General features: G+C 42.2%; 1 protein-coding gene across 1 annotated transcript in view; it reads left to right on the top strand.

The window, feature by feature from the left end:
- The window catches only part of LOC139563311 (tetraspanin-4-like), a 112,508-nt gene that overhangs the window by 2,968 nt on the left and 89,808 nt on the right, over positions 1–19,732 (top strand). The gene's annotated exons all lie outside the window — the stretch shown is intronic.

Raw genomic sequence — 19,732 nt, 5'->3', positions numbered from 1 at the left:
AGCAGAGGGAGGGTTTACGTTTTACTCCTGCAGCTGGTGTTTTTTTGTTGTCCCTGAGAGTTTTGTGTGCGACTTGTGGCTCCCTCTTGGTGTGCCAACATTCGGGTTGGGATAATTATCACAAACACTGGCTCCACTGAGAGTGGACAAGCCAACCCAACTCTGTATAGTAGGAGTGTGTGTGTGTGTGTGTGTGTGTGTGTGTGTGTGTGTGTGTGTGTGTGTGTGTGTGTGTGTGTGTGTGTGTGTGTGTGTGTGTGTGTGTGTGTGTGTGTGTGTGTAAAAGAGAGGGAGAAAGAGAAATAGAAGGTTTTAATAAATACATGTTTTGTATCATCAATTGCACACGAGGTCCAACCGAAACTTGACTTCTGCTTTCAAGCCAACCCCTCTGAATTGGAGAGGTGCGGGGGGGCTTCCACATTGGGCTCCCGGGGAGCTGTTGTTGTGGGGGGGTTAACTGCCTTGCTCAAGAGTAGAACGACAGATGTTTCACCTTGGGGATTCGAACTAGCAACCTTTTGGTTACTGGCCCAACATTCTAACCACTAGGCTAAAGACTGTAGAGCGTTTGTCTGTGTGCATACATGTGTGGGTGGGTGTGTGTGTGTGGTAAAAGCACGTGTAGTGATTGTGTGTGTGTGTGTGTGTGTGTATTCCAGGACAATGCACAGAGAGGCCCTTTTAAGTGGAAGGAAAGATTTGTACATACAGGTGCTGCCTTCTAAAGGGAAAATATAAAGGGAGAGAGAGAGAGGGAGATGTACAACTAGCACTAGACAGGCACTGTACTGCATACATACACCACAGAATGTACCATTGTGCCTCTTGTCAGGTTGGTTGTGAGATGAGATGCCGATGTGATCAAGGCCACGTTGGACCTATTTTGAAGTGTGTTTTGTTTGTTTCCTATTGTGTGGGAGGAGAGTGCTGACGTGAAGTGGAGTGAAAAACCAAATGCCTCCACCACACACTCTTCCTCCCTCTCAGTCTCACCAACACACCCTTTGCACGACAATAAACATTTGGGCAACAATAGCAACATCTGTCTCTTGCTCTGTCTCTCTTCTTTCACGCTCTGTCTGTCTGTCTGTCTCTCTCTCTCTCGTTTTCAATTATATTTATTTTGTATTTCAGCGAGACTACGTTGATTTACTCTGTGCGGCATTTCAAACTCTGTTGTCCAGAATGTCACGAATGAATGGTTGTTTGCCAATCATTCTGTGGGAAGTTCCCTCAAAATGAGTACACTTTGCAATAGAAGGCTCATTAATATTTTGATGGTTTTACATGGGGCTATTTAGACCTCTGGAGAGTGACAGGGTATCAAGAGCTTATCTTGATACCCTGTAATCTGGCACAGTAGTGAGATTGAGTGCTTGTCAAGATGGCGGCTTCATTCAGTCCACAACTCAATAGTCCGATGGTGAAACTCTGTCACACATGAATGTGTAATCAGCTGACTGAGGAGGCTTCTTGTATATCTGATCGGTTTGATAAGGTGGTATTGTGTATGCCTGGTGTATACTGTGATAATGCTCTTATGCTATATTGTATAGCGCCTTTTAATGAGCTAAAATCTCTTTACTGTATGACATTAAGTATTATAACACAAAGAAATGCTTAACACGCGCTGTTGTGAATTTGGGGGATAGAGCCAGGAGCTGGACTTGAACCAGGGACCTCATGCATGTCTAGCACAATCCACAAGCACTTTGTTGAAGAGCCCGCTCTTGATAGTCAGCAGGCCGCAGAGTGCTGTATTTAGCGACATGGTTGCTGCATTATCTATCTATTGCAAATAAGTCCTTTTTAAAGACTCATTTTCCACTCCCCTTTCCACCTCATCCTCCCCGCTGCTCTCCTCCAGTTTTCAAATATTATAAATACAGCTGAAGTGTCACAGTGCAGCTAATATGACACTTCCTCATTGAACAAATATCCATTTCAGTTCAGGGTGTTTGATGTAATTATATCCTCAATTAGCTCCCAGTGTCTGTCGCACGTCGTTAGCATATACGCATATTATACTGAACAAAAATATAAACACAACATGCAACAATTTCAAAGATTTTACTGAGTTACAGTTCATATAAGGAAATCAGTCAATTGAAATAAATTCATTAGGCCCTAATCTATGGATTTCACATGACTGGGCAGGGGCGCAGCCATGGGTGGGCCTGGGAGGGTAACCACTTGGTAGCCAGGCCCAGCCAATCAGAATTGCGTTTTTTGTAGAAGCACCATTTAGGCGATTACAGCTTTGAGTCATTATGGGTATGTCTGTATCAGCTTTGCACATCTGGATTGGGGGATTTTCTCCCATATTTCCATGCAGATTTTCTTAAGATCTGTTAAATTAAGTGGGGAGCTGCAGTGAACAGCAATCTTCAAGTCTTTCCACAGGTTTTCAATGGGATTCAAGTCTGGGATTTGGCTGGGCCAATCAAGGGATTTCACATTCTTGTTTTGAAGTCATGCCAGCGTTGCTTTGGCTGTATGCTTGGGGTCATTGTCCTGTTGGAACACAAATCTTTGCCCCAATCTAAGGTTGTTTGCACTTCTTATCAAGGATTTGCCTGTATTTGGCGCCATTCATTGTTCCCTCTATCCTTACCAGTCTCACAGTCCCTGCCGCTGAAAAGCATCCCCATAGCATGATGCTGCCACCACCATGCTTCACGGTATGGACGGTGTTAGACGGGTGATGAGCTGTGCCTGGTTTTCTCCAGACATAGCGCTTTGCATTCAGGCCAAAGAGTTACATTTTTGTCTTATCAGACCACAGAGTATTTTGCCTTATGCTCGCAGAGGATTTCACTTGCCTTTTTGCAAACTCTAGGTATGCTGTCATGTGCCTTTTTCTCAGGAGTGGCTTCCGTATGGCCACTCTCCCATAAAGCCCAGATTGGTGAAGTGCTGTAGAGACTTGTCCGTCTGGCAGGTTCTCCATCTCAGCCAAGGAACTCTGTTGTTCTGGCAGAGTGGTCATTGGGTTCTTGGTCACCTCCCTGACCAAGGTCCTTTTTGGTTGGATGGCCAGCTCTAGTCAGAGTCTGGGTAGATCCATACTTTTTCCATTGCCCAATGTTTTATACCCTTCCCCAGATATATGCCTCATCTCAGAGATCTACAGACAGTTCCTTGAACTTCATGGTATAGTTTCTGCTCTGACATGCACTGTCAACTGTGGGACCCTATAGACAGGCGTGTTTCTGTCTAAATCATGTACAAACAATTGAATTGGCCACAAGTGGACTCCTACCAAGTTGTAGTGACATCTCAAGGATGAACAAAGGAAATTGGATGCACCTGAGCTCAATTTGGAGGTTCATAGCAAAGGGGTGTGAATACTTATGTAAATGAGATACAGTATGTGCTGTCTGTCATCTGGGGCTGAATTGCAAATGGCCCAGGCACACAAGGAAGACACAACAGACAATTCCCAAGGATCAGTCAGCCCTTCCCCCCTCAAAGGGGCCAAATTATATATCTCTCTCTACAGTATCCAGAGGACCGATTTAATGTGATATAATAATCCTACAGCAGACATGTCTGGTATCTATCTAAACTTGTCCTCTGAGGATAACTTTTATGCCATCCTATACGGATGTAGGATCTCTATGGTAACTTGTATCTGTACCGGTGGAACTCTAAATTACTCTATACAAAGGGATTTTATTGTCTTCTCAGGAATTCTGTCTTATTTACGTTGGTCTCAACGGACTCCCCACACAAGCCTAAAGGACTCCCCACACAAGCCTTTATATGCTGTGACACCCTGTGGAGATTGGGCCTGGGTGTTCAGGTTACTGTAAACTTGGTATCGTTTGATTGGCCTTCAGATGTTATAAGTCGTTTGACCTTCAGATGTTATAAATGGAGTGAAACACCATTGTTCTGTCTCTTATACTATATCTAGTCCACGGAGGAAGGTTGTATGATCAATTCTAATTTCCTAGGCCTCTGGCCTAGTGGGCATCTCTTTGTTCATGCTTTGTCTTGTCAGTTAACCTTAGGATCTACAGTGCATTTGGAAAGTATTCAGACCCCTTGACTTTTTCCACATGTTGTTACGTTACAGCCTTATTCTAAAATCGATTAAATTAAAAAAAAATCCTCATCAATCTACACACTGTACCCCATAATGACAAAGCGAAAACAGGTTTTATCAATTTTTTCAAATGTATAAAAAAGAAATAGCTTATTTACATAAGCATTCAGACCTTTTGCTATGAGACTCGAAATTGAGCTCAGGTGCGTTTCTGTTTCCGTTGATCATCCGTAAGATGTTTCTACAACTTGATTGGAGTCCACCTGTGGTAAATTCAATTGATTGGACATGATTTGGAAAGGCACACACCTGTCTAAGGTCCCACAGTTGACAGTGCATGTCAGAGCAAAAACCAAGCCATGAGGTTGAAGGAATTGTCCATAGAGCTCCGAGACAGGATTGTGTCGAGGCACAGATCTGGGGAAGGGAACCAAAAAATGTATGCAGCATTGAAGGTTCCCAAGAACACAGTGGCCTCCATCATTCTTAAATGGAAGAAGTTTGGAACCACCAAGACTCTTCTTATAGTTGGCCGTTCGGCCAAACTGAGCAATTGGGGGAGAAGGGCCTTGGTCAGGGAGGTGACCAAGAACCCGATGGTCACTCTGACAGAGCTCCAGAGTTCCTCTGTGCAGATGGGAGAACCTTCCAGAAGAACAACCACCTCTGCAGCACTCCACCAATCAGGCCTTAATGGTAGAATGGCCAGACGGAAGCCACTCCTCAGTAAAAGGCACTTGACAGCCCACTTGGAGTTTGCCAAAAGGCACCTAAAGGACACTCAGACCATGAGAAATAAGATTCTCTCTCTGTCAACTCTTTTGCCTGAATGTCAAGCTTCACGTCTGGAGGAAACCTGGCACCATCCCTACGGTGAAGCATGGTGGTGGCAGCATCATGCTGTGGAGATGTTTTTCAGCGGCAGGGACTGGGAGACTAGTCAGAATCCAGGGAAAGATGAACGGAGCAAAGTACAGAAAGATCCTTGATGAAATCCCGCTCCAGAGCACTCAGGACCTCAGACTGGGGCAAATGTTCACCTTCCAACAGGGCAATCACCCTAAGCACACAGCCAAGACAATGCGGGAGTGGCCTCGGAGGGAAGTCTCTGATTGTGTTTGAGTGGCCCAGCCAGAGCCCGGACTTGAACACGATCGAACATCTCTGGAGAGACCTGGAAATAGCTGTGCAGCGACGCTCCCCATCCAACCTGACAGAGCTTGAGAGGATCTACAGAGAAGAATGGGAGAAACTCACCAAATACAGGTGTGCCAAGCTTTTAGCGTCATACCCAAGAAGACTCGGGGCTGTAATCACTGCCAAAGGTGCTTCAACAAAGTACTGAGTAAAGGGTCTGAATACTTATGTAAATGTGATATTATATTTGTATTTTTTTAAACATTTTTAGCAAAAATGTCTGCAAACCTGTTTTCACTTTATCATTATGAGGTATTGTGTGTAGATTGATGAGGGGGAAAAAAACATTTAAATCCATTTTAGAATAAGGCTGTAGCGTAACATAATGTGGAAAAAGTCAAGGGGTCTGAATACTATCCAAATGCACTGTAAATGCCTATAATTATGTCTGGTTAATGTCAGTATTGCCTTAATGTAGCTTAAGCTTTATGCCTTGTATGTGAATCCATTCATATTTGCAAAGTTAAAATACTTGCTTTGATATTCGTTTCTCATGACCATTCTGTCACGTTCCTGACCTTATTTTCCCTTGTTTTGTATTTATTTAGTATGGTCAGGGCGTGAGTTGGATGGGTTGTCTATGTGTGTTTTCAATGTTGGGGTTTTGTGTGTTTGGCCTGGTATGATTCTCAATCAGAGGCAGCTGTCAATCGTTGTCCCTGATTGAGAATCATACTTAGGCAGCCGGGGTTTCACGTGTGGTTTGTGGGTGTTTGTGTCAGTGTTCGTGCCACACGGGACTGTTGTTTGGTTAGATTATCTTTTGTTATTTTGTTTCGTTTAGTGTTCAGTTTATTGTGAATAAAACATGGACACTTTCCACTCTGCGTTTTGGTCCGATCTTCTGACGAAGAGGAGGAAATCTGCCGTAACACATTCCTTGATCTTAGTCAGTTAAACGCATAATACTTGATTGCACATGGTTTTTCTAGAATGTTAAATTTGGTCAGCTATTCAGTTTAATAGACTTTTGTTGACATACACATTACATAGTCTTATCATTTTTATTTTACCTTTATTTAACTAGGCAGGTCAGTTAAGAACAAATTCTTATTTACAATGACGGCCTAGGAACAGTGGGTTAACTGTCTTGTTCAGGGGCAGAACAACATATTTTTTACCTTGTCAGCTCGTAGGTCGCATGTGAGGTATACAGTCCCTTCAGAAAGTATTCATACCCCTTGACTTATTCCACATTGTTGTTGTAACGACGTTCGTCTGAGGAAGAAGGAGAGGACCAAGGTGCAGCGTGGTACGTGTTCATGACTTTTAATAACACTGAACACTAGAACAAAAAAAATACAAAACGGAACGAGGTGGAAAAAGGCTACCTAAGTATGGTTCTCAATCAGAGACAACGATAGACAGCTGCCTCTGATTGAGAACCACACCCGACCAAACACACAGTAAAGAAAACATAGAACACAAAACAGAGTGCCCACCCCAACTCACGCCCTGACCAACCAAAATAGAGACATAAAAAGGATCTCTAAGGTCAGGTTGTTTTACAGCCTCAATACAAAATGTATTAAAGATTTTTTCTCATCTATCTACACACAAAACCCCATAATGACAATGTGAAAACATGTAGACATTTTTGCAAATGTGTTGAAAGTGAAATACAGTATATGCCAATTACCAGACACTCTTATCCAAAGTGACTTATAGTAGTGTGTGTCTACATTTTCACATGGGTGGGCCCAGTGGGAATCAAACCCACAATCGTAACTCAGCAAGTGCCATGCTTTTCCAACTGAGCCACACCAGACTCCATGTAGGCTACATGCAGATCACCCGTCATGGATTGGTGTTTCGTCTTGCGAAAGTTGCTAGATGGTGATTTGCTGTCTTCAGAGAGGTAAATAGAGATCCATAGTTGAACAAATAAGCACACTAAGACAACAAATCAATCAACCAAATGGAAACTTATGTAAATGTATTTGCTTCTATTAGTTTCAACCCTAACAAGGTCCTCCATTATATCATTAGCATGCATGGTCCGCCACACCACAGTCTACAGTGACTCGCTCTCTCATTGAGAAGTTCACAAGGTGCTGTTTTACTTGCTCAGCCCGGGGGTTTAGTTGCCATGGCAACAAATCTGTTGGAAATCGGGAAGAGTGTGTTGATGCTGAAGCTTCCCTTATCTCTGCTTTCTTTCAAAAATACATTCTGGGTAAAGTTTGCGGCACGGTTCACACAGCCATAGATTTTCCTAGATCAAGTATTCCCTCTGTTTTTGAAAAAATTGTGAGCCTGATCAGAGTCCCAGTGCACAGTCTCTCATTCCTCCCCGTTCTCTCTCTCCTACTCTGACTCTCTCTATCTACCTCTGTCTACCGCTTACTCTCAGTACCTCTCCTGCTCTCTCTGTCTACCTTTCTCTCTCTCTCTAACTTTCAGTGTCTCTCTCTCTCTCTCTCTGCTATGTGTTATACTGTATATGTGTTCTCAATTGTTTTCAGAACATTTACAACATTAGCCTGATTCGATATTGTTAATCTGCAGTAGTTGACTGACTCTCATTGTTTTTTGTGCAGTTGAATTACTCTTCCTGGTGTCTTTCGAGAGAGTGAAGATGCAATTAGGGATAATGACATGCCAGCTGTCAAGCGTTCCTATGCTAGGAGAGGGAGGCAGGGGACGTTATTTGTGAAACAGACACATATATTGTGTGCTCACTCTGGCATTGTTTACTTCCTGGGTGACAGTGGTGTTATGGCTACTTTGATTTAGAAGCTGAATGAGGCCACAAAGGACTTACTGCATCAGCAGGTTTGACACTGTTGGGATATAGTGTCACATTTCTGTGAACGTGGAGTGTTTAAATTGACCACCGGTGGGAAAGATAGTCAAACAGAAGTGTGTCTCACCTCCTCTCAACATTGTCAAGAAACATGGTAGTGTGTGTGAATTAACTAGTCTGAGTGATTGTGTGTTTGGTAGTTATTTAGTGTTTTGCCCTTTTTATCTGCTGGAGTTGGTTCCCTCGTCCCACAATTACCCTCTCTGTCGATCTCATTCCCCGAACAGAAATAGGTGTTCTACTTAACACTCCCCTTTTCTCACCTACTTTCATTTCCATATGGGCTCCAGTTTTCTTTCCTGCTATTTCTTTTCACCAGTCACCAGAACATTAGCATAAGTCAGATAGATATGCAGAAAAAATAAAATAAATAGACCGACCTGAGACAAATAAGCCAATTGGGACGTATTACGTATTATGACTATCAACATTCTGTTGTAAAAAATTGTCTGCCGATTTAAATAAGTTGTCCATCCTCCCCACCTCTCCCAGCCACCACTGTTGTGTAGGCCTACTGTTTAACATCTTTGGTTTGGAGTCATGTTGGACAGCTATGTCCTGGGAAATGTTCTTGTTACTTACAACCTCATGCTAATCACATTAGCCTACGTTAGCTCAACCGTCCCGCGCGTTTATAAGTAACAAGAACATTTCCCAGGACATAGACATATCTGATATGGGCAGAAAGCTTAAATTATTGTTAATCTAATTGCACTGTCCAATTTACAGTAGCTATTGCAGTGAAATAATACCATGCTATTGTTTGAGGAGAGTGCACAGTTATGAACTTGAAAATGTATTAATAAACCAATTAGGCACATTTGGGCAGTCTTGATACAACATTTTGAACAGAAATGCAATGGTTCATTGGATCAGTCTTAAACTGTGCACATACACTGCTGCCATCTAGTGGCCAAAATCTAAATTGCGCCTAACCTGAAATTACATTTAGTCCTTTCTCTTGCATTTCAAAGATGATAGAGAAAAAAACAAAAAAAAAAACACGTTTTTTTCTTTGTAAACTCAGCAAAAAAAGAAACGTCCTCTCACTGTCAACTGCGTTTATTTTCAGCAAACTTAACATGTGTAAATATTTGAATGAACATAACAAGATTCAACTTAGACATAAACTGAACAAGTTCCAAAGGCATGTGACTAACAGAAATTGAATAATGTGTCCCTGAACAAAGAGGGGGTCAAAATCTAAAGTAACAGTCAGTATCTGGTGTGGCCACCAGCTGCATTACATACTGCAGTGCATCTCCTTCACATGGACTGCACCAGATTTGCCAGTTCTTGCTATGAGATGTTACCCCACTCTTCCACCAAGGCACCTGCAAGTTCCCGGACATTTCTGGGGGGGGAATGGCCCTAGCCCTCACCCTCCGGTCCAACAGGTCCCAGACGTGCTAAATGGGATTGAGATCCGGGCTCTTCGCTGGCCATGGCAGAACACTGACATTCCTGTTTTGCTGGAAATCACGCACAGAACGAGCAGTATGGCTGGTGTCATTGGCATGCTGGAGGCTCATGTCAGGATGAGCCTGCAGGAAGGGTACCACATGAGGGGGGAGGATGTCTTCCCTGTAACGCACAGCGTTGAGATTGTCTGAAATGACAACAAGCTCAGTCCGATGATGCTGTGACACACCGCCCCAGATCATGATGGACCCTCCACCTCCAAATCGATCCCGCTCCAGAGTGCAGGCCTCGGTGTAACGCTCATTCCTTCGACGATAAACACGAATCCGACCATCACCCCTGGTGAGACAAAACCGCGACTCGTCAGTGAAGAGCACTTTTTGCCAGCCCTGTCTGGTCCAGTGATGGTGGGTTTCTGCCCATAGGCGACGTTGCCGGTGATGTCTGGTGAGGACCTGCCTTACAACAGGCCTACAAGCCCTCAGTACAGCCTCTCTCAGCCTATTCCGGACCTTCTGAGCACTGATGGAAGGATTGTGCGTTCCTGGTGTAATTCGGGCAGTTGTTGTTGCCATCCTGTACCTGTCCCGCAGGTGTGATGTTCGGATGTACTGATCCTGTGCAGGTGTTGTTACACGTGGTCTGCCACTGCGAGGACGATCAGCTGTCCGCCCTGTCTCCCTGTAGCGCTGTCTTACACGGAACCCAAACCGGCTGCGCGCGTGCGCCATTGTGCATAAATGGATTTTGTCCCCCCACACCAAACGCGTTCACAACACACAGGTTAAAATATCAAAACAAACTCTGAACCAATTATATTAATTTGGGGACAGGTCGAAAAGCATTAAACACTTATGGCAATTTAGCTAGCTAGCTTGCACTTGCTAGCTAATTTGTACTATTTAGCTAGCTTGCTGTTACTAGCTAATTTGTCCTGGGATATAAACATTGAGTTGTTATTTTACCTGAAATGCACAAGGTCCTCTACTCCGACAATTAATCCACACACAAAATGGTCAACTGAATCGTTTCTAGTCAACTCTCCTCCTTCCAGGCTTTTTCTTCTCTTGACTTTATATTGCGATTGGCAACTTTCATAAATTAGGTGCATTACCGCCACCGACCTCGTTCATCTTTCAGTCACCCACGTGGGTATAACCAATGAGGAGATGGCACGTGGGTACCTGCTTCTATAAACCAATGAGGAGATGGGAGAGGCAGGACTTGCAGCGTCATCTGTGTCAGAAATAGAACTGACTTCTATTTTAGCCCTTGGCAACGCAGATTCTCATTGGCGCGCGCAATAATTGAATAACATAGATTTCAAAATGTATTTTGCAAATAAAAGTGTAGTCAGGGTATTAGGCGTCTCACAGTATGGACATTGCACTTTATTGCCCTGGCCACATCTGCGGTCCTCATGCGTCCTTGCAGCATGCCTAAGGCATGTTCACGCAGATGAGCAGGTACCCTGGGCATCCTTCTTTTGGTGTTTTTCAGAATCAGTAGAAAGGCCTCTTTAGTGTCCTAAGTTTTCATAACTGTGACCTTAATTGCCTACCGTCTGTAAGCTGTTAGTGTCTTAACGACCTTTCCTCAGGTGCATGTTCATTCATAGTTTATAGTTAATTGAACAAGCATGGGAAACAGTGTTAAAACACTTTACAATGAAGATCTGTGAAGTTATTTGGATTTTTACAAATGATCTTTGCAAGACAGGGTCCTGAAAAAGGGACGTTTCTTTTTTTGCTGAGTTTATTATCTTTTACCAGATCTAATGTGTTATATTCTCCTACAATCATTTCACATTTCCACAAACTTCAAAGTGTTTCCTTTCAAATGGTATCAATAATATGCATATTCTTGCTTCAGGCTCTGAGCTACAGGCAGGTAGATTTGGGTATGTCATTTTAGGCGAAAATTGAAAAAAAGAGAGGTTTTTAATGCCACTCAGGTTTTGAAGATATGAGTGATCTCACAAGCTATAGACCTGCCGTGCAAAGAGGTAAGATCAATGTTGGACTCACCACTTTTTTGTATTATTTCAAACTGAATCGTACTCTTTTATATCATATAAAAATATGCCATTTAGCAGATGCTTTCATCCAAAGCGACGTACAGTCATACGTGCATAATTTTATTTTACGGGTAAAAACAACATGACTGAAATGGTACTATATGTTTATTGGAAAAGATGTGTGGAAGAGTGGCCCACAATCTGTTGGAGTGCTTATCTCTCTATGTTACTGTTCTCTCTATTATTATTATTACGGTTCTGTGTGAGTCTACTAATTAGCATCCTCTTTCTCCATGCAAACAGTCCTCCACTAACTCCACCAACAGTAATTATGATTTTGAGAATTATGTTCTCACAGGCTTTTGTCCTTGAAAGAATTCTTAAGAATATACCGTGTTAACTAGTCTCAATTTCTTTGCTACTTAACGAACAACTTCGGTGTTGTTTCAATGAACATTTTGGTACATTAACTAAACATCCAACCCGCTTGGCACAGACGTCAGTTCAACGTCTAGTTTTGATTTACATTTGGTTCAACGTGAAATTCAACGTGAAATTAACAAAAAAATTCACCATGTCATTGGATTTAGGTTAAAAGTTACATAATAAAAAAATAAAAATCATTTATGTTGATGACTTTTTTCCAAATCCAATCAGTTTTCCATGTTGATTGAACATCATCACATTAACTTTTCTTTTTTTTTTTTGGGGGGGGGGGGGGACTTTAATTCAACCTGTTTTTTGCCCAGTGGGAAGTGTATTTGATTGTCTTCTGTGAGTAACGTTTTCGGACTCCTTTGAGTTAGTCTATTTTGTTCTATATTTTTTGAAGCGAGCTAAATTGTAAACGCTCGCTAACATAATTAGGGCTGGATTCTATCAGACCACTACTGCGAAACAAACACAATGTGTGTTTCGACCAGTCAGTCTGTTAGGAAATGTGGGGGAGCATATGCAGAGGACTATAATATAATTAGCAATAGCAATGAATGTGTAATTATATTTCTACGATTTATTAATTCTATATGGTGAGAACCTCAGAGGAACTCTGCATTTACCAATGAACAGTTTTAACTCAACGTCTCTAAACTGCTTGCACTGATTACGATGAGGCCAGCTTTACCACAGTTGAGCTACATCTGCAGTGAGAGTTTGATTGAATTCTACACTCCTCGAAAAAGAAAGGGGCTATCTACATCCTAAAGGGTTCTTTGGCTGTCCCAATAGAAGAATCCTTTTTGGTTCCAGGTAGAACCTTATTGGGTTTCATGCATAGTAGAACCCTTTTCACAGAAGAACCAAGAGAAGCAGAAAGGGTTCTCCTATATTCTGAGAGTGTAGCCCTATGCCATTGGCCATGTTGTTTGGCCTTAGCTCACCAGCAACACTGTCTGCATCAGGAAAGGCTTGCTAAGCTAGTAGCTACCGTAATCAAACAACAGCATATTGGTTCTCATTCTTTATACTGCCAGGTTAAGTGGATGATTATATACCCTTGGGAACCGGGAATCCATTACACGTGAATGCAAGACAGATATGAGGCAGTAATGTGTTTGCGTCTGCTGAACTCTCTAGTGCAATCTAACGTGGAGAGGGTAATGAGGAACGATCCTTGGGAAAGAAATGGCTTTGGTTATAATCAAAGACGAAGTAATGCACATAACTAATATGCACCGTGCACACACACACACACACAACTGCCCGCTGACCTGACCCGACATGTGCCCCCAATACTCTCTGTTCTGCATTTACCACTCTCTTTTACCACTGTCACTTTCCCTCTTAATCAAGTTCCCTGGCTGTCGCCAACACCTGTCAGAGAAAGCTAGTGACGAGATTACTCATACTGCGATTTCAGTCCGTATCAAAGCTGAAACTTTTATTTCGACCTAACAACCTAGTAATCATTTCAGTAAACTTCTGCTTAAGGCGTCCGAATACTTCCCATCTGAAACAGTTCGAAAATGTTTGTGCATATATATATTGACGGCCTTTATGTGATGTTTTTGTTAGTTTTGGACTACAACAAGGGTAGTGTTGTTCAACAAGGCTGTTCGTGCGCACACCATTTTTTTCTCGCGGCAAGCCGAAGTAGGTACGTCCATTCGTTGGTGATTAGTCAACAGTAGGGATTATTCACCAAACCTTTTAGTTAGATGTAAAATTGTGCGACTAAAATCTCCTGGGCAAAAACGTGTCTCAAGATAGACAAACAGAACTATTGCCGATTTTTTTTTTTTCTTCTTCGTTTTTCAAGCAAATATCTTTTTAAGGGAGTTTGCGAGCACACTTGCTAGGCGCCAGCCTGACCGAAGCATGCTGACGCCTTTAGTATGAAACGTAGCCTTAATGCGGAGTGGCACGCACTATGCTCTTAAATGGTTCTCTCTTGATGGTTGCTAGGCAGCACCAGTTAACCTTCCTCCTGCCAGTTGTAAACTTTGTAAAGCATGTCATGTCTCCCCGCATAGCCCACCACTAAGCATGCACTGTTTTCTTAACCCCACCTGGATAGATCCATAAAGAATTACAGCGGGAATAAATATCACTGAATGGCAAAAATATTGGAATAAAGTAGGCTATTAAATTCAAGGCATGTATCAAATTGTTGCTTACTGAACCTCCCGAAGTCACTAGATGAGATGATTTTTTTCAACTAGATGATGATTTCACCACTGTTTTGACTGGGACAGATCCATCGCGCTGCTTTAAAACAAGCATGGGGACTGAATCTCCGTTTTCATGTTGGTTAGGCTACAATTACGCTGGGGAAATGCTAGCTAAGTTGAGGTGAGTGCTGCTCATGATCATCTTGTCTAGTTGGCTCATCTATTTGAACATTTTGCCAGCATGTTATATAGTTTAACAAGTGGATTATTTTACTCTTCAGGCGCTTAGTAGCCTAGGCCTACTCCTGACCAAAAGCCTGAGACCACTGACTTGTCTCAATCAATGTGAGTTTGTTTCACTGAATCTCTGTCTGTATAGGCTATTTGGTTAATTGGTTTCTGGCTGGGCAAAAAATGGTTTCTGGTTGGGCTCCCGAGTGGCACCGCAGTCTAAGGCACTGCATCTCAGTACTAGAGGCATCACTACAGACCCTGGTTTGATTCCAGGCTGTATCACAACCGGCTGTGATTGGGAGTCCCATAGGGCGGCGAACAATTGGCCCACTGTCGTCCGGGTTAGGGTTTGGCCGGGGTAGGCCGTCATCGTAAATAAGAATTTGTTGTTAACTGACTTACCTAGTTAAATAAAGGTTAAATAAAACAAGTGGAAGTGGTATAGCTCATCTATTCGTTTGCTCAACTATCACTGATAAGAAACATTCAGCATGCAATAATGTAGCCCAAATCAAGTTCAGGCCTTTTATTTTGCTCGATCGCATATAGGCAACTACACAAGCCCGCAGAGGTTGAAAGAGTAACGCGAGAGTCACATGCTTTTGAAAATCTAGATTGCTATTGTTTTCTATGAGTACCATGATGAAGATACTCTCAACGTAAGACCGTACGCCTGCTCCCTAATAAAGTGGCTAGGAAAAAGATGAAACATGGGCTTTTTATCACCTTTTTTTTATATGAAAGCTGTTCCACACCTTCCCGTGACACAAGTTGCACTTTATTCTGTTATGTTCCATTATATTCTTACTCCAAAAATAGGTGTGCTCTGTGATCGAGCTAGGTGTGCCTTGTCTGTTTTAATTAACAAAATAATGAACTATTGATTTCATTCATTTGAACGTAACACAATTCAATTCAAAATATACCATGCTGTTGTTTTAAAAATACATTTTATTAGTCTTATAACGTTTCTTAGGACCCACCTAAACAAATGAATAATGGATTTATTTTTGATGATGTATATTCAATGGCTTTATTACAATAAACGCCCACCCACATCTGCGCACCACTACTACCACTTGTCACAGGCATGCACACGGGAGGTATAAAAGGCACATGCAGGCAAGAATGTAGTAGAAATGGGCTTTTTTGTAAGGGGGTCATATAAACATTGCCCAATTTTTTTTTTATAGGCAAAATACCATAAATCCTATGTAAAAGCAGTATAAGTGTGCGTGTGTGTGTGTGTGTCAGGTGTCTGTCTATGTGCATGTGTGTGTGTGGGGGGGGGAGATCTATGAGTGTGTGTATGTGTGATGGATTATGTTCTGCAATCCTTACACCCTGTCCTCAAAGGGGATTTTCTCCCCTAATCTCATCTAATTCCTCTGGAGACAATGGCTGCAGGATTAGACTTGCGGTGAGCCAACACCTCCCCTAACCCCAGTTTTGTGTCTCTGTGTCAGTCTCACATACACCTCTACCACCGTCTCAACACCCACTCATTACAAACTCACTCATTCTCAATCATGTTCGGGATCTGCATGTGCTGATGCATAAAGACAGCATTCCTCGACTCTGCATAGAAATCGAGTGGAGAAGATTATTATCCTATAACAGGGAAACAAATCTGATGTTGGTGAATATGGATTAGGCTCATAACATCACTGAGAGATCTGACAGATATGCGTACATCGTGATTATGGCGGGTGAAGAGGTTTTCACAGGGGCTGTTAGAAGGTGTGACGAGATCAGCATCAGGATGGCACCTTTTGACACTGTTCCCGGGCTGGGAAGTGTGATGGATGGATGGCAGGTGCCCTCTCACATATCACTATAGTTTATTTAGGGCCGAGACCAATGTTCTGTTTTGATGTTTGTTTCACTGTTAGCTGTAATTAAGATGAGATAATAGACAATGTGCTCACTTACAAATTATTCTTTAAAAAAAGTTGCGTGCTGGATCCACGTTTGTAAAAATCCATTTAGTGCAGTGCATTGTTTCCTGCAGTGTGAGTTTGATTGAAAACCACCCAGTGTTGATATACAGTTGAAGTCGGAAGTTTACATACACTTAGATTGGAGTCATTAAAACTCGTTTTTCAACCACTCCACAAATTTCTTGTTAACAAACTATAGTTTGTACTTCGTGTATGTCATACTTCGTGTATGACACAAGTAATTTTTCCAACAATTGTTTGCAGACAGATTATTTCACTTCTAATTTACTGTATCACAATTCCAGTGGGTCAGAAGTTTACATACATCATAAAAAAGCCAGACTACGGTTTGCAACCTCACATGGGGACTAAGATCATACTTTGTGGAGAAATGTCCTCTGGTCTGATGAAACAAAAATATAACTGTTTGGCCATAATGACCATCGTTATGTTTGGAGGAAAAAGGGGGAGGCTTGCAAGCCGAAGAACACCATCCCAACCGTGACGCACGGGGGTGGCAGAATCATGTTGTGTGGGTGCTTTGCTGCAGGAGGGACTGGTGCACTTCACAAAATTAATGGCATCATGAGGCAGGAAAATTATGAGGATATATTGAAGTAACATTTCAAGACATCAGTCAGGAAGTTAAAGCTTGGTCGCAAATGGGTCTTCCAAATGGATAATGACCCCAAGCATACTTCCAAAGTTGTGACAAAATGGCTTAAGGACAGCAAAGTCAATGTATTGGAGTGGCCGTCACAAAGCCCTGACCTCAATTCTATAGAAAATTTGTGGGCAGAACTGTAAAAGTGTGTGTGAGCAAGGAGGCCTACAAACCTGACTCAGTTACACCAGCTCTGTCAGGAGGAATGGGCCAAAATTCACTCAACTTGTTGTGGAAGGCTACCCGAAAGGTTTAACCCAAGTTAAACAATTTAAAGGCAATGCTACCAAATACTAATTGAGTAATTGACCCACTGGGAATGTGATGAAAGAAATAAAAGCTGAAATAAATCATTCTCTCTACTCTTATTCTGACATTTCACATTCTTAAAATAAAGTGGTGATCCTAACTGACTTAAGACAGGGAATTTTTACTAGGATTTAATGTCAGGAATTGTGAAAAAGTGAGTTTAAATGTATTTGGCTAAGGTGTATGTAAACTTCTGACTTCAACTGTAAGTGTGGACTGTGGGGAACTGTGTTTAGATACACACTGCCCGGTATGACTGCAAATCAAATAAAAATACATTCTATGGAGGCTGTGTGTGTGGAGGCTTTGTGTTAGATTTGATGAATTATTAAAGTTCCATTTCCTTTGTCGTTTCACACTAGGAGAGGTAATCTACCGTTGCTCTTCAGAGGGGCACAAATATAGATGTCAACTGTTGTTTTTCTCTTGGTTTCTTTTACCGGGTTTGCACAGTGTTTGGTATAATTGTACTGATCTCCGCTGTGTGGAAAGTCATAATTTTCCCCTGCCTCCTTCCAAAATAAAACCCTTGGATCTTCGTCCAATTAACATTTTCCACTACATGGGACTCACCATATATTTTTGTGCAGCTGAAAAACAGAGGCAATGGAAAAAATAATATGTAGTAAAACTTATGAATCTTTGATGGAAAACTTGGACATTTTAAGGACATCTTTTGGCCAGTTTGAAGGAATTAACTACATAGTCATATATATTTTTAACATCCTCCAACGAACCTGTACTCCAGTCCCGATCCACCACTGGGTCTCTGACCCACAGTTTGGGACCACTAATCTACATCCTACTGAGACAGTCCTGCTCTCAATATTCAAGCGTTGATCATTGACATTGATCTAGCATGCCATTGACTTGGCCTCAGCATGAAAGTATTGATGTCACTCCACAACCATTGTCATTAGTTCACTTCACAAAAGAATAATTCCACGTCCCAGCGGTATAGATTACTCCTCTATTAAGAGTCCTTGTCTAGGACGTAGGGGGTCTGCGAGTCTATGATGACTACATTACAGTGTAGCCTCACAGTCTTCTCCTCTACTTTAAGAATATTGTATTTCCTGCTCATTTAGTCTGTTTATTGATAGTGGCTTCGAACGTATAGTGCATTTAACCACCTGCTGAGCCTCAGGGTTTCACTGTAAACCGTAAACGCGCCAACTGACCGACGAAGCCACATGTATAATAGGCTGGTACTCATTCATTCTCTGTGGGTCTGAAATGAAGCCAAGCCTACAACAGCAAGGTTTATAGAGGTAGGACATTGATGTGTCTGTATGTGTATAGTATTTACATTAAATTATCCATATTGTTGTCTGAATACGTTTGATGTATTTTTCCCAAATGTACAAAAGAGGTCAGTTTTCCCCTTCTCACCTGGACCAGCCTCCACTGCTATTTTAATGTATCGTTAAATTGTCATAAAGTGGTTTATCATTGCTTGGTTTTGTATTTGAGATGGGGCTGCCAGGCATGGTTCTCTAAGCCTGTAGAAGCGAGATTATGCTGTGTAAACCTGATGGACTGATACGCATATCTACAGGGAACTGTGCTACATTCCAGGACGTTTTATGCATTCCTTATTTTGTATGTTCAGCCATATGTGAGGATGATGGGAAATCATTTTGAATAGGTATATTATACAGTATAGGATTGAGCTTTTTATATCAACACAAATGCTATTTTTAGATGATCCACACAATTACCAAACATCAATAGCAAGCAATAAACAGTTATAGGCTTATCGGTAACTCGCACATCACAAGTTTTGCAGTCTAACATGTGCATGCATCTAAGAACAAACGGACAGTTCAATACTCTGCTACTGGCATCTTGGCGAGAAAAATACAAGTTCAATCATAATTGACCTTTTTGTTATTAAAAAAACAAAGCCTTCGTCACAATTCATTGTTTTGACCCAGATGGTCACGGAGTCGTGGAGCGTGTTGTTGTTTAGTCTGATCGTCTGTCAGGTGCAGCAGTGTGAGGCAGTGCGTTTCCCGTCCTATATTAATGCATATGCACATCTAGGGAGAGTTGCTTGCAGCATGGGATTCTAGCTGCACTGTGTGGGTATGTTTGGTCCTGTCGGGGATAGAGGTTGGAAACATGACTGTAGTCAAGCGTACATATATAGTGCAGGTTTGAGTGAGAGAAGCACCTTAGAATGTGGAATGAGATGGAGAGAAAGAGAGAGAGAGAGAGGGACCACTAGCTTCTTGCTGGTATGTTAACCAAGGAGCAGATCCTCTTTTGTGTGGGGTTAATGCTCACTTGTTTGTGTGTGTCAGAGAGAGAGAGAGAGAGAGGGGGAGAGAGAGAGAGAGAGAGAGGCAGAGGGAGGATGGGATGCAGGAAGCGGATTGGCTCAGCTCTGTAGTAGGGTGTGGCTATAGGCTGTGAATGACTGTTCCAACCCATCTCACTGTCAGGATTTGGGGACAGTTATCAAGGAGTAGAAGGGG

Source organism: Salvelinus alpinus, chromosome 33, assembly GCF_045679555.1.
Source record: "Salvelinus alpinus chromosome 33, SLU_Salpinus.1, whole genome shotgun sequence".
In the NCBI taxonomy this organism is placed as follows: domain Eukaryota; kingdom Metazoa; phylum Chordata; class Actinopteri; order Salmoniformes; family Salmonidae; genus Salvelinus; species Salvelinus alpinus.
This window is presented reverse-complemented; position numbering and strand designations above follow the sequence as displayed.